Below are 12457 nucleotides of genomic sequence, written 5' to 3' on the forward strand. Positions count from 1 at the left end.
TGGACCAAACCAGAAACTGGGAGTCATCTCCCCTCCCCTCCACCTGCACTTCCCAGGCCATCCTCTGTCCCCTGCAGCCTCCTGTGGACGCTGCCCCTGTGTCCCTGCTCTGGCGGCTCTGACAGTCTCTTCGGTGATTTCCCTGCATCCTGTGTCATCGCATCGTCACTCTGCAGGGTTTTCTTTCCAAACCCCGGCAGGCTTGTTTGCTCACTGGCTGAAAACCCTCACCCCCCAGCAGGGCAGACCGGGTCCCTGTGGTGTGGCTGCCAGCAGCGCCGCAGGGGTGACCCTAGAGTGAACCAGGGTCCGAGGCTGACCCAGCCAGAGCTCAGGGAGATGTCTTCGTCCAGTGCGCACCGCCACGCCCTCCCGGGCCCGCCCTGCAGTGCCTTGGGGAGCCCTGAGCTGGGTCCTGGAGTCCCCACCTCGCCCTCAGCCCAGCTGGAAGAGCCGGCTCGACAACCTCAGCCACAGCCCCCGTCTCCTCAGCGGGGCCTCGCTCCCCAGGAGAGCGGGCCGCCTCGCTGTTCCCACTGTCCCCTTTCTGACGTCTCTGCTTCTTTGTCTCCCCCAGTGGGTCTGTCAATACCCCTTGGCCGGTGTCTCCAACCCCTAGCCTGTGCCTGCATTTCACAGTAGGTTAAGGGAAAGGGGAGAAGTGGAGAGCAAACCCTTTATAGTGTTTTCAAGGTTTAAAAACTAAATGTGAGCGGAGCGTGGTGGCGCACCCTGTAATCCCAGCACTCGCGAGTTTGAGGCAGGAGGATTGCCAGGAGTTCGAGGCCGCCTAGGGTACATAGTGAGTTCAAGGTCAGTCGTAACTACGCAGTGAGACTGTCTCAAAAAAACTAAAAAATGAATAAAATGTTAAATGTGTTTAGGTGTTTTGAACGATTGCTTGCCAATCTTTAACACAGGGATCCCGCAGCAGCGGCCTCATAGACCACGTGGGGGCCTCGGTCCGCAGCACCCACCAGTAGGTGGCGCCGGGGCCTGCGACTTGAGGGTCCCTGGACTCCACAGCCTCTCACAGCGAGTGGCCACTGTCAGGGTTAGAGACCCAAGGCACACGCATAACATCTCCTCACACAGGTTGGTAGCTCAGTGTGACCTACAGTAGGGGAGAGAATAGGAGCCTGGGAGGTAGGAAGTGTCCTTTCCTCTGGCTGTCTGTTCCCACCCAAGGTTCTGCCCATCAGGGACCCTCAGTCCCTCAGTGTTCCAGCTCACCACGGCTGGTGACTAGCGTGACCTTGGTGTCCCCCTGGCCTGGGCCTGAATGCCAGCATCACCTGTCCTTGGCCTAGGAACTTGAAGTTGTATTTCCTAGGCCTCTGTGTTATTCAGGGTTCTTCTGAGAAACAAGACCAATAGAGAGAGAGAGAGAGAGAGAGAGAGAGAGAGAGAGAGAGAGAGAGAGAGAGAGAGAGAAAGAGGATTTATTATATGAAATTGATTCAAGCCTGATTGCAATGGTGCACACCTGGAGTTTGATTACTCAGGAGGCTGAGGCAGGAAGACTTAGATTAAGGCTGGCTTGGACTACATAGCAAGATTGTCAATAAATAAATGCAAGAAGAAGAAAAAAAGAAAAGGAGGGAAGAAGGAAATGAAATTGATTCATCACTTGTAGAAGCTGGCAAATCTGAAGTCTTGGAGCAGCCAGCAGACTGGAAACGGAATGTGTCACTTTGGGTCCACAGAAAGTCTGGAGGGCGAATTCCTCCTTCCTTGGGGGAAGAAAGGCCTTGTACTGCTTCGATAAGATCCACACACATTATGGAGGCTAATCTGCTCTATTCAAAGCTTTTGATTTAAAAGCTATTCATATCTAAAAAATTCTTTCACAGCAATCTCTAGACAGGTATCTGACCAAACATCTGCACACCTATTGCCATATAAATTTTAGAATCTCCTTTTAAATTTACTTTTAAAAAAATTGTGCAAGGGCCGGGCATTTAGCTCAGTGGCACCATGCCTGCCTTGCAAGTGCAAGGTCCTGAGTTTGATTCCTGGTACAAAAAAAAAAAAAAAATTATGCAGGCTGCAGGTATAACTCAGGGGCAAAGTGCTTGCCTGGGATGCATGAGGACCCTGAGGAAAACTAAAGCATTAGCACCATGTCCCTGAAATGGCCTTTTTGTGTTCCTAAGAGTCTTGCCAAGTCAAGGGGACATTGTAAACAAACAGAGATGGGACTGTCCAGGTAAGTATTATCTGAGGGCCACTGCGAAATGGGCAAACTAGTGTCATCTGTAGGAGCTGCCTGCCTGGCTATATGTTAAATCAGCTGTTTCTTAAAATGCCAGTCATACAATAGGACAAAGAACTAATAATGTCACTATGTAGTTCAATCTATAAAACCCCTCCCTGCCATAACCTGCTTCTGAGTGATTGATCTACCTGGCCACCACTGTACCTACCAAGTGATGCTGTTCAGTATGAGTCCTTCGTGGATTTGGCGCTGTTGGAACCAAACACACTTCTTATGGACACTGCATCACTACTAAGTCACAATTAACTCTATTCTTTCCTTTCATTATTTATCCTTCCATTATTGTTTACCCTTTCAGTATTTTATCCTTTCCCTTCATTATTTAAGTCAAAATGGAACTAAAAGGTTTTTTTTTTTAAATCCTGGGAGAGGGCCGGGGATTTATCTCAGTTGGTTCTGCCACCTGCCTCGCAAGAGCAAGATCCCGAGTTCAATCCCCGGTACCAAACAACAAAAATCCAGGGAGATATTAACAGGAATTGCATTGACTCAATTAGACTCCGTGGAAGATTACCATCTTAACAATATTGACTCTTCCAATTTATGAGTGCAGAATTTCTCTTCATTTGTTTACACTTTTTTTTTTTTTTGGGACTCCAGACCTTGCACTTGGGGGGCAGGCAGCGGAACCACTGAGCTAAATCCCTGGCTGTTTATACTTTTAATTTCTCTCATCAATGTGTTTTATATATTCGGGTAATTTTGCTTGTCTTTTTCTTTATCTTTGTTATGGTTGTTGTTTGAGACAAGGTCTCACTACATTGCCCAGTCTGGTCTTGAACTCCCAGGCCTGAGTGATCCTCTTGCTTCAGCCCCCAGAGTGGCTGGGTGTGCACAGGTGTGCACCATCTTGCCTGGCTGGTTTGAAATTTTATCTGCATCTTTGATTTGCTCTTGTGGGTTTTTTGCTTTACATGATTAACATACCACATTATGTTTTTCAAATGGTAAACTAACCTTGTGTTCCTGGAATAAATCCTACTCAGTCATGGTGTTTTACCTTCTTTATATGTCACTAGGTTGTTTTGTAATATTTTGTTGAAGGTTTTCATTCCCAAGAGATACTGATCTAAGGTTTCCTTGTGATCTCTTTGCCTGGATTTGTGGTAAGGATAGTATTGACCAGATAGAAAAAGTCAGGAAGGGCTGGGGATTTAGTTCAGTGGTTCCAACGCTTGCCTCACAAATGCAAGCTCCCGAGTTTGATCCCCCGTACCAAAAAAAAAAAAAAAAGCAGGAAATATTCCTCTTCTGTTTTCTGGAAAAGTTTATGTATAGTCAGTATTATTCCATCCTTAAATATTTTCTAGAATTTGCCATTGAAACAGTGAAATTATTTTCACTGGAACTTTTCATTTTTTCTTTTGCAGTACTGGGGATTGAAGCCAGACCTCGTGCATGCTAGACAAAGGCTCTTCTCTCTACTACTGGGCTCCATTCCCTGTCTTGAGTTTTTCTTTACAGGAAGATTTTTTTTTTTTTTTTTTTTGTACCGGGGATCGAACTCAGGTCCTTATGCTTGCACAGCAGGCGGTGAAACCACTGAGCTAAATCCCTGGCCCTATAGGAAGATTTTTAATCAATCATTGAATTTCCTTTACTGTGACAAATCTACTCATGTCTTACTTTCCATATTTCTAAAACACAATATCCAGTACCTATAACTTCAAGGAGAAAAGGGTTATTTTGACTCACATTTTTAGTTCATAGTTGGCTGCCTCCAAGGCAAGAAAGCATGGTGGAAGGATCTGGGAGAGGAAGGGTGCTCACCTCATAGCAGCCGGGAAGCAGAGAGTGAATGGGGAACCCAGGAGGGAGATAGAGCCCTCCGGGTCATACCCCCCGTGACCTGCCTCCTCCAAGGCCCCACCTCCTAACTGACCTTTAGCTACAGCAATCCATGATTCAGTCACCCTTCAGAAGTCCCAACTTTGAGCACATGAGGCTTTGTGTGGGGGGCATCCACATATAAAGAGTAACAACCCATATTTTAAATTATTTCTTCTTTTTTCCTCCTCCTTCCTCTTCCTCTTCCTCTTCCACCTCCTCCTCTCCTTCTTCCTCTCCTTCTGGTGGTGGTGGTGGTGGTGGTGGTGGTACTGAGGATTGAATCTAGGGTCTTCCTTCACACTGAGCTACATCCTCAACACTTTTGTTTTTGTTTTGTTTTGAAACAGAGTCTCACTGTGTCACACTAAATTGTCCAGACTGGGTTTAAACTTGCAATCCTCCTGCTTCTCTCTCCCAGCGACCTGGGGTTACAGGCGTCCACTACTATGCCCAACTGTTCCACATTTTTTTTTTTTTTTTTGGTGAATCTGGGACGTTGAGCATGATAAGCAAGTGTTCTACCACTGAGCCACATTCCCAGCCCTACAACTTTTTTATTTCTGTAGAATCAGTTGTAACAGGCCGGGGATTTAGCTCAGTGGTTCCGCCGCCTGCTTCACAAGTGAAAGGTCCCAAGTTTGATCCCTGGTACAAAAAAAAGTTGTAATGATGTCCTCCTTTTTCTTTTGACTTGGATAATTTTGTCTTTTCTCAATTTTCTAGACATTGATTAAAAGAAATGGTACCATCATATTTATAGCAACTTGATTCATGATAAACAAAAGAACTCAAAAGTCCATTGATAGGAGAATGAACAAATAAGATAAACAATGAAATACTACCAGCAATTTTAAGCAATTTAACCAAATAGAAAACCTGCTGATACAGGCAACAACATGGATGAATCTTACTGACATTGTACAGAGAAAAGGAATCCAGACATAAAAATGTGTATGTCATGTAAGTCCATTTATATGAAATTTAGAACAAACAAATCCAATCTATGGTGATAGAAATCAGAATTCTAAGAAGTTCCATATTGAGGATGAGAACTGATTGGAAAAAGACATTGAAGGAAACTTCTGGGGTGATGGAAATATCCCATTTCTGACTAGGGTGTTGGTTACACTAGTACATACATTTTCAAAATTAATTGAATTAGGCTGGGGGTATAGCTCTGCAAAAGGTTAGAGTGCTTGACTAGCATGCCTGAGGCTCTGGGTTCGATTTCCGACAGCAACAACAAAAATAAACCTTTAAAAAAATTTTTTTTAATAAACCTTTTAAAAAATCATTGAAGGGCCAGGGATTTAGCTCAGTGGTGCCGCTACCTGCCTTGCAAGCGCAAGGTCCTGAGTTCAATCCCCATTATATATATATATATATATAAAAAGAACAGGACCAGGGATTTAGCTCAGTGGTTTCGCTGCCCACCTCACAAGCGCAAGGTCCCAAGTTCAATCCCCAGTACCAAAAAAAAGAACCTACGTTGGAAAAAATTTATCTACATAATCAAAGAAGAGTCAGAGCTCAAGTTTGAACTTAGCCAATAAGGCAGATGATCTGAAGAGTTATTTTCATTTGGAAGTCCATTAGCAGTATGTAAGTCTTGCTCTCTAAAAAGTGACAGTCTAGTTAGACGATTCAAGCCACCAACCAAAGCAATTTCAGCTCCTGGGTTCCCAGCAACGTCTTCCTTTTCTGCAGAGTAGAAAATACAATCCACCGTTATGGTACTTTGGGAATGATAGGTGGTCATTTCTGGAATTCCAGTGTCAGGAAAATAATGTGAATAAACAGAAGACAAGCTGGAATGGTGTTTCTAGCTGTTACCAGATCTCTGTTTTCTGTGGCTGTGTTTGTGTCAAGTCACCTTCTGACTTTTCTACGTTAGGTACCTGCTGTACTTCACACGTACAATTCTGTGAGATTCCTAGGTTTGGGGGCCCAATTGGAAGAGATAAAATTCTTTGTCCCTGTGAACACTGTTCTTGGCCAGATACCTTTCCTATAGCAAGTCCTTCACAAGTCAGCTCCTTCCATTATGAAACTATAGAGTGGAGAACCAGGAACAGAGTTAAAGTCACCACACATAACAGTGGGACAGAAACTGCCATCTGCTGATGAGCAACACTGGGAATTTCTGCCAGTGGCATTGCCAACTGGGTCAGCCTAAAACCACTTTGCCTAGGATTGCACAACTGATGTGTATTAGCTGCACAGATCACAGGAGAGGGAGCACAGGGCACTGTGGGCTGCAAGAATAAAACTAACCTTCACACTTAAGCTGACATTTGTTCTTTTTTTTTATTGGAGTAAAATTTTATTTTATTCATTTATTTTTGTATGTCCTTTTATTGGTACATTTTAGGGGTACAATATAATGACATTCATCATTGGAAATTTGCACCTCTAAATACTCTCTCTTGGTTCTTATTTTTTCCTCCTTCCCCTGCCCTCCCTTCAACCCCTCCATCCCTCCTTATTTACAAAGACATTGTTTCCATTTTTTCATTTTCTCATATTAATTCCATTCCCTTCTTTCCTTTCCACTACCACTCCAACTTCCCCCTCCCCTTTGCCCCTTTTCTTCTTATTTCACATTATCTATTATACCTTTTAGTCCTTATTTACACTTTCAGTTTCTCGCACTAGAGAAACTATTTGGTATTTACATATGTGTGTCCTGTTTATTTCACTTAAGAGTATCACCTCAATGTGCATCCATTTAGCAATAAATGTCTCTAATTTCTCATTTTTGATGGCTGAGTTGTACTCCATTTTATTTTTAAAAAACCACATTTTGGGGCTGGGGATTTAGCTCAGTGGTTCTGGCACCTGCCTTGTAAGCACAAGGTCCTGAGTTCGATCCCTGGTACCAAAAAAAAAAAAACACATGCAAAAAACCACAGTTTCTTGATCCAGTTTCCAGTTGATGGTCATCTGGGCTGTTTACAAGTTTTAACTATTACAAACTGTGCTGCTATGAGCATGGGTGCACATATATCACTATGCTATGATTCTTTTAATTCTTTGGGAAAGATCCCCAGCAGGAGAATAGCTGCGTCAAATGGGACTTCCAGTCCTAGTTCTTTGAGGTATCTCCATACTGATTTCCACAGTGGTTGCACCAGTCTGCACTCTCACCAACAATGGAGAAGGGTTCCTTTCTCCCCACAGCCCCGCCAGCATTTGTTGTTGATTGATTTCATGATAGCAGCCATTCTTTCTGGAGTGAGGTGGAATGTCAGTGTTGTTTTCATCTGCATCTCTCAAATGACCAGTGATGTTGAACATTTTTTCATGTTTATTTGCCATGTCTACTTCTTTGTGTGAGAAATGTCTGTTCATTGCAGATGCCTATTTTTGGATTGGGTCTTTAAATTTGGGAGGTCTGATTTTTTTAAGTTCTTTATAGATTTGAGATAGTAGACCTTTGTCTGGGGGACTGCTGGTGAAAATTTTTTCCCACATTGTGGGTTGTCTCTTCACACTGCTGGTGGTTTCTCTTGCTGTGCAGAAGCTTTTCAGTAAAAAGAGATCCCACTTGTTGATTGCATGAGCTAGTTCACAGGCAACTGAGGTTTTGTTCATAAAATCTTTTCCTACCCCAATGTCTTCAAGAGCTCTACCTAACCTCTGGTCCAGCCAGTTCAGCATTTCTGTTTTTATATGTAGATCTTTAATCCATTTTGATTTTAGTTTAGTGCATGGTGAGAGATATAGGTCTAGTTTTAGTCTTTGGCAAGTTGAAACCTGATTTCTCCAGCACCATTTATTAAAGAGACTATCTTTCCTCCAGTGAGGGTGTTTGGCTCCTTTGTCAAAGATGAGGTGGCTGAGTGTGTCTGGAGTTGTTTCTGCATCTTCTAATCTCTTCCACTGGTCTTCAAGTCTGTTTCTTTGCCAGTACCATGCTGTTTTTAATCACAGTAGCTTTGCAGCATAGTTTCAAGTTGGGGGTTGTAATATCCCCTGCCATGTCTCTGTTACCTAGAATTGCTTTTGCTATTCTGGGTCTCTTCTTGTTACAAATGAATTTTTGGATTGTTTTCTCAAGGTCTATGAAGTATGCTGCTGGGATTTCAATTGGGATTGCATTGAATCTATATAGCAGTTTTGGAAGTATGGCCATTTTCACTATGTTGATCCTTCCTACCCAGGAGGAAGGGATGTCTTTCCATTTTCTGATATTGTCTTCAATCTCTCTTTTCATAGTGCTATAGTTTTCAAAGAAGAAGTCTTTGATTTCTTTTGTTAGGTTGATTCCTAGGTATTTCAGTTTTTTGGATGCTATTGTGAAAGGAATTATTTGCCCTATTTCTCTCTCAGTGAGTCTGTCATTCATGTAGAGGAAAGCTATTGATTTTTGTGTGTTGACCTTATATCCAGCTACTTTACTGAATTTGGTTATTAAGTCTAGAAGACTTTTTTTTTTTTTTTTTTGGTACCAGGGATTGAACTCGGGTCCTTGCACTTGCAAGGCAGGTGGCAGAACCACTGAGCTAAATCCCCAGCAAGTCTAGAAGACTTTTGGTGGAGTTCTTGGGGTCTTCTATGTAGAGTGTCATGTCACCTGCAAATAATGACAATTTGACTTCTTCATTTCCTATCTTTATTCCAAGAATAAAACTAACTTTCACACTTAAGCTGACATTTGTTCTTATAAAACTTTTAACTTCATCTCCCTAACGAGTATATAATACGATCTTGTTATTGTACTGATTAGTATTTTTCTGATTCTAGTGTTCCACACCTTTCCTGATGCTGTACTGGCTTTTTTTTTTGGTACCAGGGATCGAACTCGGGTCCTTGCACTTGTGAGGCAGGCGGTGGAACCACTGAGCTAAATCCCCAGCCCTGTACTGGCTATTTATCATCTTCTTGTGTCTACTTTTTAATTGGGTTGTCTATTAATGAGCTATAAGAGTTCTTTATATATTCTGGTCTTAGGTTATATGCATTATAAATATGGTCTGTTTATGGAATACTTTTCATTTTCTTAATGATGTCATTTAAAGTTCTAAATTTTGATGGAATCTCATTTATCAATTTCTTTCTTTTATACATCATGTTTTTTATATCCTAGGAAATTCTTGCCTACCCTAAATTCATGAACATATTCCCTTATAATTTCTTCTTAAAGTTTTATAGTTTTAGTCTTTCATATTTAGGTTCATAGATCCTTTCAAGTTATTTTTATGTATGGAAATAAAGGATTGGGTTAATTTTTTATATACAGATACCAGGTGTTCTAGTACCATTTGCTGAAAACACTGTCTTTTCCTCTGCTCTTGAATTGAGTTTATGTTCTATAAAATGTTAATGTTACCGAGTTCGATCCCCGGTACCAAAAAAAAAAAAATGTTAATGTTAAATAATCTTTCAGAACTCAGTGGACATATATGTGTGGTTTTATTTCTAGATTCTCTGTTTTATTCCATTGATCTATATGTCTTTCCTTACACCAACACTGCCTTGATTACTGTAGCTTTAGAGGAAGTCTTAAAATTAAGTAATAAATGTCTTCCAACACTGTTTTCTGTTTTTTGTTTTTTACTGTTCTAGGTCCTTGGTACTCCTACATAACTTTTAAATTTCAATATCCAATTCTTGATTTATAGCAAGTATACATAGACCTGAATTTGTATATATACCTTGTGTTTTCTAATCCTGCTAAATTCAAGTACAAGTTCTAGATAGGGGCTCCTAGAGATTTCTTAGTATTTTCTCTGTAGATGATCATTTCATCTACATATAAAGATTTTACTTCTACCTTGGCAACCATATGCTAATGGTGTCTTTTTTTTTTCTGGTACCAGGGATAGAACTCGGGTCCTTGTGCTTGCAAGGCAAGTGGCAGAACCACTGAGCTAAATCCCAGGCCCTTAACGGTGTCTTTTTATTGCCAGACTATTTTGGTTTGGGCCTAGGTTTCAAAGTTTAATGGACAGATAAAGAGTAGGTATATCTGCCCTTGTTCCCCACCTTAAGGAGAAAGCATTGTATCTTTTCCATTCATATAAGGCATTTTTGCTGGAAGTATGGAGTACATGGCTTATCTGTTGAGAAGTTTCTGTTCTACTTCTAGTCTCCTGGTAGCTTTTACCATGAACAGCTGTAGAATTTAGTCCAATACTTTTTCTGCAACTAGTGACAGGATCATATGGCTTTTTCCTTTCCTCTGTTAAAATGATGACTTTTGGGGGTAGATCTTCCAGTGCTGAACCAACACTGCCATCCCTATAACAAAACCACTTTCTACATACTGCCAGATCTGACTTTTAATAGTTTGTTTTGTTAAACAAAATTTTATCTATGTTCATACTTTTCTCTTCCATTATCTTTATCCAGTTTTAGTATTAACACAATGTTGATTTCCTAAAATGAGGGGAGAAGTGTTCCTTCTTTTTTCTGCTTTAAATGTTTGATATAATTTATCAGTTAAAATGTACATGAGGGCCGGGGATTTAGCTCAGTGGTTTTGCCGCCTGCTGCACAAGCGCAAGGACCCGAGTTCAATCTCCAGTACCAAAAAAAAAAAACCTGTATATGAGCCTGTTGTTGTCATATAGGTAGGTTTTCAAGCTAGGAATATACTTTCTTTAATAGGTGCTATTCAAATTTTATATTTCTTCCAGAGTCATTTTCATTACTTTGTCTTCCAGGGTACTTCATAGAAGTTGTCAAATTTATTTCAAAAAAGATTTTGTAATATGCTTTCTATATCCTTTTAAATTCTGTAAAATCTGTGGTAATGTTCTCTAAATCTTGATATTGTAATTTTAAAAAATGTATAATTGATATTGTGTAATAGGAAGAAAAGGTCTAAAGGAGTATGGAAGTGGGAGGGGTAGGGGAAAGGAAAAGAAGGGAAAAGAAAAAATATGAGAAAAGGAAAAAAATGGAAACAAAGTTTTTGTAAATAGGGAAGGGTGGAGGGGGTGAAGGGAGGGCAGAGGAATGGGGAAAAAATAAGAGTCAAGATACATCATGTAAAGGTACAAGATCCCAATGATGAATGTAACTGTATTTTATACCTAAAATGTACCAATAAACTTAATGGGAAAAAAAAAGAATAAAACTAACCCAGGGCCCAGGGATTTAGCTCAGTGGTTCCATCACCTGCCTTGTAACTGCAAGGTCCCAAATTCGATCACCAGTACCAAAAAAAAAAAACTAACCCAATATTGTCTTGTCCAAGAGAGGAATATCAGGGCAGCAGAATCCCACTGGGCTCACTGATAAGAGTGAAAACTTGGAATGTTGGAAGTCAATGGCACAGTCATCGGGCTCCCTTCCTGTGCACATCTTATATTCACAGTGATGACCCAAGGATTCCAGACTTGGCCTGATTTCTGTTCCATATTGATCTTCTTGAACGTCTTGTAGACAAAGGACATCTGCATCAAAGTGTTTTACTTCTTTCAGAATACTGTGAAACCTAAAACTCCAATTTAATACTGGCCATCACCAGTGTCTGTAAAGGTAGGAATTATCTTCCAAAAAATCTTATGAAAGTATATTATAGGACATTACTGAAAAGTCAAACTTGTTTGCACTGTCTTCACATTTGGAATCAACATTTTTGTCTCCTGGGATCTTGGCATTTTCTTTATTATGGTTTCCAGTTCCTTTTTATCATGCCTTAGTGTTTTCTTTGCTTTGACAAAGGCTCACTGCCTCTGAGTGCACGATGTAACGAGACAGATGAATCAAGGGTTTCTGGTTCAGGTGGTCAGGCCTCTAAGCACAGTATGGAAACTGAGTTCTAGATGCAAACAAACAAGGTGGCCCCTACTTCCGTGAGAAATGCCTGCTACTTAAGTATGGGTAGGGAGTGCAAGAATAGTGTCCAAGCCACCTCGTCCAAATAGAAATATGTCTGTTCCAGCAACACTACTGCAGATTCTCCCATAGTGTAGTCCAGTCTCTGCCCAGACTCTTCGGGTGATGCGGAAACATGGGATACATAGCACCATGCTTCATCTTCCCCTCTGCGAGCATCCAGTTTCCAGGAGTCTAGGGCTCCATCAAAGCCTCTAGACCACTCTCGCTGGCCTAAAGCTCCCCAGGGTCCCCATCACTTGGAGTCTCAGCCAGGCTGCAAGGCAGCCCCCAGCCTTTTTTATATATTTTTAAAATTTTGAGACAGGGTCTTGCTAAGTCACTACTTTGTCCAGGCTGGGCTTGAACTTATGATTCTCCTTTTTCAGCCTTCCAGAGTCCTGGGATTACAGGCAAGCAACACCACCCAAAATAAAACTTTTAAAGCTTGTAGATGAAAAAGAATAAGGGTATGTAATTTCTAAAACAGATGTTGGCACAGGTCTCCTAGATTTGAATGTA

General features: G+C 41.2%; 1 pseudogene; it reads right to left on the reverse strand.

Annotated features, from left to right (window-relative positions):
• Window positions 1-5631: 5631 nt before the first annotated feature.
• On the reverse strand, window positions 5632-12153 carry LOC101716460 (RNA 2',3'-cyclic phosphatase ANGEL2-like; annotated as a pseudogene).
• Between the last annotated feature and the right edge of the window lie 304 nt (window positions 12154-12457).

The sequence above is a fragment of the Heterocephalus glaber genome, unplaced genomic scaffold, assembly GCF_053883595.1.
Source record: "Heterocephalus glaber isolate CG9 unplaced genomic scaffold, H.glaber_assembly_v1.0 deba00000071, whole genome shotgun sequence".
Lineage (NCBI taxonomy): Eukaryota > Metazoa > Chordata > Mammalia > Rodentia > Bathyergidae > Heterocephalus > Heterocephalus glaber.